Source organism: Heterocephalus glaber, unplaced genomic scaffold, assembly GCF_053883595.1.
Source record: "Heterocephalus glaber isolate CG9 unplaced genomic scaffold, H.glaber_assembly_v1.0 deba00001442, whole genome shotgun sequence".
NCBI classification, from domain to species: Eukaryota; Metazoa; Chordata; class Mammalia; order Rodentia; family Bathyergidae; genus Heterocephalus; species Heterocephalus glaber.
Window position 1 is genome coordinate 26,017,933 of NW_028258296.1, and position 12,527 is coordinate 26,030,459.

The 12,527-nt window shown below is 37.0% G+C and overlaps 1 protein-coding gene across 36 annotated transcripts in view; it reads right to left on the reverse strand.

Moving 5' to 3' along the window:
• Znf644 (zinc finger protein 644) overlaps nt 1-12,527 on the reverse strand; it is a 111,365-nt gene that overhangs the window by 58,506 nt on the left and 40,332 nt on the right. The window contains exon 1 of one of the 36 annotated variants that reach the window (XM_087213080.1): nt 6,759-6,790. The exons of the other annotated variants lie outside the window; for them this stretch is intronic. The gene's annotated coding sequence lies outside the window, so the exon portion shown is untranslated. Of the gene's footprint in view, nt 1-6,758; nt 6,791-12,527 lie in introns of those variants that run through there. 36 annotated transcript variants of the gene reach the window in all.

A 12,527-nucleotide genomic window follows, 5' to 3' on the forward strand; every position in this document is an offset into this window, starting at 1 on the left:
GGAAAAAAGAAAAACATCCAACATATGGCTGCTATTTGCTCATTTTTTGAAAGCTCTGTCAACCAATTTATGTACCATCTGAATATATGACAATTGACAAACATCTTGTATCATTTTGTGGTTGCTGAAGGTTTCAGCAATAAATCCAAAATAAACCTTCCAAATATGGTTTAAAGATATATGCCCTAATAGATGTGAAGACATTTTACACCTTGAATTTAGAAATTTATCCTGGAACTCAGCCACCAGATCTTCACCCATGGAGTAATAAACCATATGATATTGTGAACAGACTTGTTGCACCTATTTGAAAAAGTAACCTAAATGTCACATTCAACAACTGGTTTATGAGGTATGCACTGATATTACATTTACTAAAAAAGCACCAGCTGAACAGCACAGGAAGTATTCCCAAGTAGAGATTTCTGAAAAAATGTTGCAAGGTAACAATAGAGAAATGTATGCTAGAATCTCTGGATTTCAGAAAGACATTTTTAGCCTCCTACATGGTAAAGAAAAACAAAGTAGTACTGATACTGTCAACATTACAGCATTATGATAAGACTGATAGTGAAGCTAGGCATGGTGGTACACACCTATAATCCCAGCACTCAGGAGGCTGAGGCAAGAGGATCCTGTGAGTTCAAGGTCAGTCTGCTACACAGTGAGTTCAAGGCTAGCCTGGACTATGCAGGGAGACACTGTCTCAATAAACCAACCAAACAAACAAAAAGATTGATTGAATCCTCAAAACAATGAAGTCAGAAATGGTCACACTTTACAACAAAATGAAAGGTGGAGTAGATGTTGACAAGTCATGCAGCAACTATGATATCACTCAAAACACAAAGTGTTGGCCAATGGTTGTGTTTTGCTGGATCCTAAATATGTCAGGTATAAATAATTTCATAGTTTACAAAGAAAATAACAAGCACAAAATATCATGGAGAAATTTTCTTAGAGGATTGGGACTGGAATTAATAAATGATCAATTACAACAGAGGAAAAACAGTATGTATCTGCTTAAAGAACTACACAAAAGAATTCTGGAGCAGATTGGTGAACAGACAGGTGAAACAACACAAGATCCACCTAAGAAAACCGGAATACCAGCAAGATGTCAAGTATGTTCTACCAAAGAAGACAAGAAACAAAACACATGTGCTATTCGTGTAAGTGATACTTGTGTATGGAACATGCTGTTCTCATGTGTGGAAAAATTCCCTTAGGAGTGATAACTGAAGTAAAGATTATTTTTGTGATAGAGTTTTATTTGTATTCTTGTTGTAGGTCACATAGGAATTTATTTTTGTTATTTTTGAGATTTAGTAAGCAAACAGTTGATGTAGAAAACGGTGTTTATTCTAAACACTCATTACATATTTGATATTTTACTTTATTGATATTTCATTTTCCTGATAAGTACACATTGTATAATATAATAGAAAGCTCCTGACAAAAGAGGAAGACAAGAGAGGTGACAAGTCTGCCCTGCCAAACAGGAAAGGAAAGCTAAGCACATGTGCTGCCAGCGTGAGCAAGATATATGTATAGAACAGGCTGTTGTCATGTGTGAAGATGGCCTTAGGTGTGATAATTGAAGCAAAGATGATTTCTGTGGTAGTTTTGTTTGTATTTTCATTGTACTTCACATAGATATTTATTTCTACTGTTATTTTTTAGATCTTGTAAGCAAGTAAACAGTTGATATTGAAGATGTTGATGCTTTTTCTACACATTCATTGCATATTAAAAATTTAATTTATTCTACACATTCACTGTATATTAAAATTTTTATTTTTTATTGACATTTTCTTTCGCTGTTAAGTACACATTAATATAAAACATAAAATTAAAATTAATAATTCATCAATAGAAATAATCCTAAAAAATAAACATGGGTGTTACACACTACGATAACGCATCTTTTCTAAAAATTCACTGTGATGCCCTTAGGATTTAAGAGATCAATACTACAGGAAAAAAATCTACAGATTCAATGCAATCCCTCATAAAAACCTAATGACATTTTTGTAGAAATAGAAAAATCCATCCTAAAAGGAAATAGATCCCAAATAATAAAAAAAATCCTGCCAAAGAACAAAACTGTATATACAAAAACTTAAAATGCACCAAAGGCCCAAAAGTAAATTAAAACTATAAAACAGGAGGAAAACATCATAATACTAGATGTGGCAATAATTTCTTGAATATGATACTAAAAGCACAGCAACAAATTGAGAACAGAATAATTATATTACATCAAACTTTTAAAACTTTTATGCATCAAAGGACTCAATAGAATGAAAAGGAAACCTTTGCAACAGGAAAAAATATTTTCAAATCATGTAACTGATAAAAGGCTAATATCCAAATATATACATACCCTGTAAGTCAATTACAAAAAACTCCAGACAACCTGATTTTTTTAAAAAATGGGGAAAAGATTTGAACGGACATTTCTCCAAAGCTGATATACAAATGGCCAATAAGCATATAAAAAGATGCTCAACATTTCTAATCACCAGAGAAATGAAAACCAAGACCTCAATGATATCACTTCATACCCATCAGGAAGAGAAGGAAACTACTTCAACATAATAAAAACCATAAAGCAAAATTGCCGATTCTCACAATTTCTATTCAATATATCACTGGAAGTTATAACCACAACAATTAGGCAAAAACTAAAATCCACCCAAACTGGAGATGGAAAAGTAAAATTATCTATTTGCAGATGTTACAATCCTATGTAAATATCCTGAAGGTTCCAGAGTTACAGCTAATAAATGAATCCCAAAAAGAAGCAGGATACAAAGCCAACAAACAAAAATCAGTTTGACCAATCAAAAAGGAAATGACCAATCAAAAAGGAAATTCCATTTAAAATAGCATCAAAAAGAATAAAATATTTATGGGTTAAATTAACTAAAGCAATAAAAAAAAACTGTACAATGAAAATGAGAAAGCGTTACTGAAACTAAAGAAGACACAAATAAATGTAAATACATCCCATATTCATGTGTTCAAAGACTTAATGTAGTTGTCAGTTATACTCAATGCAATCTATAGAATCAATGCAATCCCTGTCAAAAACCCAAAGATATTTCTTACAGAACACAAAAATCTATCTTTAAATTTATATGTAACTTCATGGGATTCTAAAGAGCCAAACAATCTTTATAAAGAACAAAGTGAGAGGTCTTACACTTTTTGATTTCAAAACACAGTAAAAACCAACATTAAAGAGCACAAAAATAAACCCTGCATTTACTGTCAAATGCTTTCTGACAAGGGTGGAACGATTATACGAAGAGGGGAAAGATAGTCTCTTCAACAAATGGTGCTAGGGAGAACTAAATATATATATGCAAAAGACAGAAGTTGGATCCTAATCTAATATTTATATAAAAATTAACTCAAAGTGGATAAAGATCAAAATATAAGATCTAAAACTACAGAACTCTTTGAAGAAAACATAGGGCAAATGCTTCTTGAAACTGGATTCTGCAGTGATCTCTTGGATATGATATTAAAGGCACAGAAAATTTAAAAAAAACTAGACTTACTGAAAACTAAATTTTGTGAAACAACAGACAACCTAAACAGAGTAAAAAGACAACACAGAATGGGAGAAAATACTGGCAAATCATATATTTGATAAGGGACTTATATCCAGAATACATAGAGAATATGTACAACTCAAAAACAGAAAAGCAAATGACCCAACTTAAAAATGTTTAAGAGTCTTGGCCAATTAGTATATGAAAAGAGGTACAATTTCACTGATTATCAGAGAAATGCAAATCAAAATCACAATAAAACCTGCATGCCTGTTTCTCAGTATGTGGGAGGCTCAGGCAGGATGATAATTTGAGTCCAGGAGTTTGAGGCCAGCCTGTGCAACATAGAGAGACCCCATATTAAACAAACAAAAGTAAATCCACAATAAGGCATCTCACACCCAATAGGATGGCTACAATTTAAAAAAATATTCACATATGTATTGGTGAGGATATAGAGAAAGAAGAGTATCTGTGTATTGTTGGTTGGAATGTCAAATTGTACAGCCACTATGGAAACCAGTGACGGTTCCTCTGAAGACTAAAACTAGGGTTATCTTATTAATCCAGCAATCCCACTTCTGGGTATATACCCAAAGAACAGAAAACAGGGTCTCAAAAAGACAGTTGTCCACATTTACAGAAGCATTAGTAACATTATCCAAACTAGGTTAGTAAATAGTGTGTCCATCAATCCATAAAAGATAAACAAAATATGAGATATACTTAAATGGAATATTATGTAGCATTAAAAAGGAAGAAACCTGCCAAAATGCTACAAAATGAATGAACTTTAAGGACATTATGCTAAGTAAAATAACTCAACTCTAAAAAAAAATGAACACTGTATAAAAAGTGTTTACATAAAAATGTATTGCTGTGAAAGACACTTGTATTAATGCCTCTCAAAATACTCTTCCTCACTTCAAACACCCTTATCCCATTGTTCTTACCACTTTCTGAAACAGTTCTTCTAGAAGTACTTTTATATCTTCAGTTATGCTGTTATGGCTGCCTCACTGTCCTGAATTGATTCAAAATGTTTACCTTTCATGGTCATTTTGACTTTGAGTAGTGACAGATCTGATGAAAAAGGTAGATGAGGACACACTGTAGTATCTTCATGAGCCTGCCTTTCTACCAGATAGCACTTAGAGCAGCATTCATTGTATTTTTTTAAAACATACCTTTATTCCAGAACTGCTTCAGAAAGTGCCAATGATAATGGGATAATTGTGTGTGAAGCCAAAAGGAAATATTTTGAGGGGATTAATGGCAATCTGTCTTTTACTGTAATGAACTTTAAAATTTAAACATTTACTATAGTTTTGATCATGTATTGTATTTTAAATTGGGGGGAAAATTACCAATGAGAATGGATGGGGACCAATAATGGGTCTGTATTTTTCCCAAGCGTGAGAGGGAAAAGAAGCAATATTTAAGAAGACAAATGAGATCAGTACATATGTATGATTACATTTTTTATATGTATGATTTTTTGTTACTTAACTGCTAAATTATTTATTGCTCTGATAAGAGCATATAACAATCTTTAAGAGCACACTCTGAAGCCAAATTACCCTGATTCAGACTTTTGGGCAGATGGCAAAGTGGTGAGCAACAGAGAAACAGCTTCTCTGAGATTTGGTGTCCTGACCCTGGAATATAACAGCTCGAGGAGTAGGAGGAGGAGGAGGGGGAGGGAAGTGGGTCCAGGAACCCAGGAAGGATCTGAGGGGAGAACTGAAATCTACAGGGAGAGTGAAGAGAGAGACTTTAACAAAAAGGAGGGAGGTACCAAGTAGCACTCTCTCCCAGAGCCCGGACTCTGCCAGGGAACTTCTGGCTAAAACTTCCGGCCACAGTGATTACTCACGACCCCAGAGGCCTCCACATAGAAACCAGGGGACCAGAGCAGTGGATGAACCCGACTGCAGTAGCTGGTGAGTTATCCAAATTCAGACTTCACCCAGGAGAGGGTTATTGGCTGGTAGTCATCTTGGAGAGGGGCCAAGCCTGGAATTCAGAACAGCTGCGGGAAGACTCCATCTAGTACCCTTTGGTGCCTCAGTGAGGGTGCTGAGTTCAAGTCAGCAGGAGGTCAGGGAGCAGAGTTCAAGCAGGCAGGAGACACATAAACTACTGTAGGTTCAAGGAATCCAGTTCCAGCCTCATGGCCAGAAACTGGCCTGAACTTCAGAGGAACTAAAGGGGCAGGATCATTGGGATTATCCACTCGCCCACCGTGAAGCTGCAGCTAGCTTGCTGAGATTAATCAGTTTGGCTCTGGACTCTGTTTGCCCATACTGCCTAACAGTAACAGCATAGACACACCTTGAATTGGACATCTGGGGTTTTTAAATATTTTCTCTCTTTTTTTTTGGTACCAGGGATCAAACTCAGGACCTTGTGCTTTCGAGGCAGCCGGCGGAACCACTGAGCTAAATACTTGGCCCTATTTTTTCTTTCTGTTTTTTTTTTTTCTGTTTTTCCTCCTTTCTAGTTCTTGTTTTGTTTAGTTTTTTTTCTCATTTTTTGTTATTGTTCTGTTCTTATTTTTTCCTTTTCTCTTTCCCACCTGTCTTCTTCACCAGTTTTCTAGTTTGTTCTCCAGCCTCACTTCTGACCTCTTCCTCTTCTTCTATTTTTGTTTTTTTACCCCCTGACCCCTTTTATATCTTCTCCTCTAAGAATAAAAAAGCCACATTAAGGACCACAATTTGTCATTTCCTAGACTGTATTTGACGCTATTGTTATTGTTGATTGTACTACTTTAGCCAAGGTGACATAATTGTGCTCATCAGTTGTTCCTCCTGGTACACCAAGACTGACTGCCTACGGGTCTTAAAAAAAAAACCCTACAGACCAGTGCCAAAGAACTGGTAGCTGGGCCAAGTAGGCAGAAAGTTCTCATTCCCAATAAACTGAAAAGGCAGGATCCTGCAACGGACTCAAAACCCAAAAGCTAGCTACACCTGCAAGAGGCTTCTGAGAAGTAGTCATTTCCTAAGGATTCTGAATACTGGCAAGAAAGCTACTTGCCATAAGTAATTTACAAGCATCAAATCAGGAATCAAACTTTAAAAAAAACAGAGAATGTTAAGACACTTAAAACAATATGCAACCCCCACACTTTCAGCTCACCAAAGGCAAACCCCAGGGGCAATGAAGTGGAACAATCCGAAAGCCACCCACCTGGACTCTCTGCAGTGGTAATAGCAGAAGTAACAAAGCAGATGAACAGGGCTCTGGAAAAAAATCAAAGCAGAAATAATTTCCCAGATAACTACAGAGATGGTGACCAGAATGAAAAATACAGATTAAAAAATAAATAAATAAAGGAGCTCAGGAACGTGATGGAAGTCATGAACACCCAGCATAGGAAAGAAATGAAATACATGAAACAGAGTCAAACAGATATCCAGGAGATTAAAAACTTCACTGAAAGTATACATAGCAGAATGAGCCAATGTGAGGACAGAATACCAGATATAGAAGACAGGACTGTGGTTAGCAATCAGGGAAAGAGAGATTTCTTAAAAATAGCAAGGGACCACAAGAAACCAATGCAGCAGATGCTAGATAGTTGATGCAAAGAAGAATAATATAAGATTCATCAGAGATAATAAAAAAGTAGGAGGTAGTGCAAATGACCTAAAAAAATCTGTTCTCAAAAGTAATGGCAGAAAACTCTCCAACAGGGAAAAAGAATTTGACATACAGGGGTGGTGGGAGGGGAAGGGGAAAGGGAAGAAGGGAAAGGAAAAATTATGAGAAAAGAAAAAAAAAATGGAAACGAAATCTATGTAAATAGGGAAGGGTGCACAGGTAATGGGGAAAAAAATAAGAACTAAGATACATCATGTACAGGTACAAGCACCCAATGATAAATGTAAACGTATTGTATACCTAACATGTACCAATAAAAGAATTTAAAAAATAAAAAATAAAAAAATTTTTAAAATTTGACATACAGATAAGTAAGACATATAGGAATCAAATTAGCCATGAAAAAAAAGGCTTCCCCAAGCCATATAATAGTCAAGGTTCCCGAAATTCAACCCAAGGACAGAATATTAAAAGCTGTTAGAGAAAAGAAACAAATAACCTATAAAGGAAAGCCCATCAGAAGCACAGCAGACTTCTCAACACAAACTCTCAAGTCAAGGAGAGCTTCTAGTGAAGTATTTCAAGCCCCAAAGGAAAACAAACTCCAACCCAGATTGATGTACCCTGCAAAACTATCCTTCAAAATTGATGGAGAAATAAGATACTTCCATGACAAAGAACACCTGAAGAAATTCATGACCACTAAACCAGCAATCCAAAGTGTTCTGAAGCATATTCTAGAAAAAATAAGGTTTACAACTCCATGAACCCCAACAGAATGGATCCACCAAGCAAGGCAAGAAATTAAACAGGAAAGGAAAGAAGGAACCCAGCAGCAGGAAAATAACATGACAGACAGACAATACATATCAGTTCTAACCATCAATGTTTTTTTGTTTGTTTTTGTTTTTGGTACGGGGATCGAACTCAGGTCCTTGTGCTTGCAAGGCAGGCGGTGAAACCACTGACCTAAATCCCCGGCCCTCTAACCATCAATGTTAATGATCTCAATTCATCAATCAAAAGAGACAGACAAGCAGAATGGATCAAGGAGCAAAATCCAACAGTATGTTGCATAAAAGAAACACATTTAATTGAAAAACAAATTCACAGACTGAAAGTCAAGGGATGGAAAACAATATTCCATGAGACAGGAAACAGAAAAAAGCCAGGGTAGCTATTCTATTTGCAGACAAAGTGGATTTCAAGCCAAGACTGACTGAGAGAGATAAGGAAGGTCACTTCATCCTGGTAAAGGGAACAATCCAAGAGGAAGAGACAACAATCTAAATATATATGCAACAAACAGCAGCGTACCCAACTATACAAAGCAAATATTGACAGACATGAAAAACTAGGGCTGGGGATTTAGCTCAGTGGCACTGCACCTGCCACTTTCACCACACACTAACCTAAAATCGAAATGGATCAAAGATCTAAATATTAAAACAGAAACACTAAATCTGCTGGAAGAGAGAATGGGTAGAATGCTTGAGGAAATAGGAGTAGGCAAAGACTTCATGAACAAAACCCAGACAACATGGGAAATACTACAAAGAGTCAAAAACTGGGACCTCATCTTAAAAAGCTTTTGCACAGAAAGAGAAACCACCAACCCTCAGAGTGGGAAAAATTTTTTACCAGCTATTCAGAAAAAGGAGTATTACCTAGAATATATAAAGAACTCGAAAATATCAGACCCCCCCCCAAATTTAAAGACCCAATGCAACAATGGACATCTGAAATAAAGACATTCCTCAGATGAAGAATTAGAAATGGCAATAAATGTATGAAAAAACATTCAATATAACTGGTCATTTGAGAGATGCAAATTAAAACAATGCTGAGATTCCATCTCACTCCAGAAAGAATGGCTGCTATCAAAAAATCAACCTATAACAAATGCTGGAGGGCCTGTGGGGAAAAAGGAACCCTTCCTTTTTCACTGTGGAAATCAGTGTGGAGATTTCTCAAGAAACTAAAATTAGAGGTTCCATTTGACCCAGCTATTCCTCTTCTTGGTATCTTCCTGAAAGAATTAAAAGCATCATACCACAGCAATATATGCTTATAGCAGCACAGTCTGTAATAGTTAAATCTTGGAAACAGCCCAAATGCCCATCAACTGACAAGTGGATAAAGAAGATGCAGTTTTTTATACACTAAAGTACTACTCTGCCATAAAGAATGAACTTCAGACATTTATAGCTCAATAGATAGTCCTTGAGACCAAACTCTTAAATGAAATAAATTGGACACACATGTTTAAGCACCACATTGTTTCTCTGAGTGAGAAACTGAATGTGGAAATAAGGACGGACATATAATGGATGCTGGAAAATGGGAAGAAAGTGTTCAAATGGGAAGGGGAACAAGGGATGAGGGAGAGAGAAAGGAAGAACGGGACAAGAAAAAAGGTGAAAATAGAAAAAATGGAAACAAAGCTTTTGTACATAGGGAGGGGAGGGGGCTTGAGGTGAAAATAGGACAAAATAAAATTTATTAGTAAAAAAAGTTACCCTGAGATTCAAATTCTAGCCCTTTCACTGTTAAACTCATTATATCTCAGTGTTGTTATCTACAAAATGAGGACTGAGCTAAGATTTATAAAGTATTTATAATGATGCCTGGTATACAATAAATACAATATAAATGTTAAATAAAATAAACCCAAGTTTATCTGGCTTTGCTTTTTACTCAGGCCAAAACATATGAGAGCTTATAAAGTGCACAAAGAAAAACATTACACAAAACTCTGTTAAAAAAATAAATTTGTTATTATAGTTTTAGTTTTTAATAATTCAGTCAAAAAATATGAGCCTGGAAACTACAGAGAGTATTACAAGACCTGTCAATACTTGGTCACGTGGAACATGCCCAATCAGGCCCCTGCAGACAGGCAGTTCTGCGCACGCCCTACAGAGGTCACGAGTAGTGCAGAACACGCCGAATCAGCCCATGCCGTGGCAACAATCCACTGGACACCCCCTCCCTGCTCCTCTGTACAGTCACCTGGTTCCACACTACAAAGACACAGAGGACAGCAGACCACCAGACCACGGTACTGAGTCCCGCCGCTCCTGGCCCAGAGGTAGGGGCTTCTGAACTACCTTCCCACTGCTCCTGATCCAGAGGAAGGGACTTCCTGGCCACCATCCCTCCCGCTGCTCCCAGCCCACAGGAAAGGGCTTTTGGGTCACCATCCCTACTGCTGCTCCTGGCCCCTGTCGAACCTCTCCCAGCTCAGAGGAGGTAATCCGTGCAGGCTCCAACAGCAACCCCTCCCCGCCACCCAGCTGAAATGAGAAAACACGTAAATAAGTCCCAAAACCAGACTTCTAGATCACCTACAGCAACCCCAAAGGGAAATGAGACGGAACACTCTGATATTCAACCACCTGGACCGACTGAACTGGCAACAAAAGGGGATCTGGAAAAAATGAAATCAGAAATAATTTCTCAGATAACAGGAGAAATTGTGCCCCTAGTGCAAGACATGATTAATAAATCTAGAGAGGAGCTCAGGAACATGATGGAATCCCAACATAGGAAACAAATGGAATCCATAAAACAGATGAAAATAGATTTCCAGGGCATTAAAAACTCCACTGAAAGTCTACACAGCAGAATGAGCCAATGTGAGGACAGAATTTCAGATATAGAAGATAAGATTGCAATTAGTGACCAGGAAAAGAAAAATTGCTTCAAAATTATAGGGGAACATGAGAAATCAATCCAGCAGCTGCTAGATGATGCAAAGAACAATAACATAAGACTGATTGGGCTCAATGAAAAAACAGGAGAGAGTGGAGATGACATAAAAAAGCTCTTCACAGAAATAATGGCAGAAAACTTCCCAAGCAGGGGGAAAGAGCTTCACATACAGATAAGTGAGGCATACAGGACTCCAAATAGCCTTGATCAAAAAAATCTACACATAGGCATATAATTGTTAACATTCCAGAAACTCAACAGAAGGCCAAAGTTTTCCAATTAGAGAAAAGAAACAAATCACATACAAAGGAAAGCCCATCAGAATCACAGCAGACTTCTCAACACAAACCATTAAGGCAAGAAGAGCTTGGAGTGACATATTCCAAGCCCTCAAAGAAAACAGCCTTCAACCCAGATTGATGTACCCTGCAAAACTCTCTTTCAAAATTGATGGAGAAATAAGATACTTTCATGACAAAGAGCACTTTAGGAACTTCGTGAATACCAAACCAGCACTCCAAAGAATTTTACACAATATCCTAGGAACAGACATTGAGGATCACAACCCCAGGAAGCAAAGCAGAATGAACCCATCTGGCAGGACAAGAAATTAAATGTAAAGGGGGAGAACCTAACAAAAAGAAAAAGTCATGGCAATGACAAGTCAATATGTTTCAGTTATAACCATCAACGTTAAATGGTCTCACTTCACCAGTCAAAAGAAATAGACTGGCAGAATGGGTCAAGAAGCAAGATCCAACAATATGCTGCATACAAGAAACACACATAATTCAAAGAGAAACTCATAGATTGAAAGTTAAAGGGTGGAAAACAATACTCCATGGGACAGAAACCGGAAAAAAAGCAGGAGTAGCTATCCCTCTTGGCAGATCAAGTAGATTTCAAACCAACACTGATTAAGAGAGATGAAGAAGGACACTACATCCTTGTAAAGGGAACCATCCAAGAGGAAGAGATGACAATCATAAATATCTATGCACCAAACACTAGTGCACCCAATTATATAAAACAAATACTAACGGACATGAAAAGTCATATATGCACTAATACAATTGTAGTGGGGGACCTCAATACCCCACTGTCACAGATAGATCAACTAGACTAAAAATAAGTAATGAAATACTAGAACTCAATCGAACTCTTGAACAAATGAACTTAACAGATGTTTACAGAGTCTTCCACCCCACAAAATCAGAATACACATTCTTCTCAGCTGCACATGGGTCATTCTCCAAAAGAGACCACATACTCACACATAGAACATGTTTAAGTAAGTGCAAAGGAATTGAAGTTATCCCCTGTATATTATCAGACCATAGTGCGATGAAATTGGAGATCCATAGCAAAAGAAACTCAAAAAACTTCATAAACACATGGAAATTGAACAACACGCTTCTGAATAAGCAATGGGTCACAGAGGAAATTAAAGAAGAAATCAGACAGTTCCTTCAATTAAATGACAATGACAATATAACATATCAGAATCTATGGGACACAATGAAAGCAGTCTTATGAGGGAAATTCATAGCAGTGAATAGGCATATTAGGAAAACAGAACGAGCCCAATTAAACAACCTGATGCTGAACCTCAAGCTTCTAGATAAAGAAGAGCAGGACAAC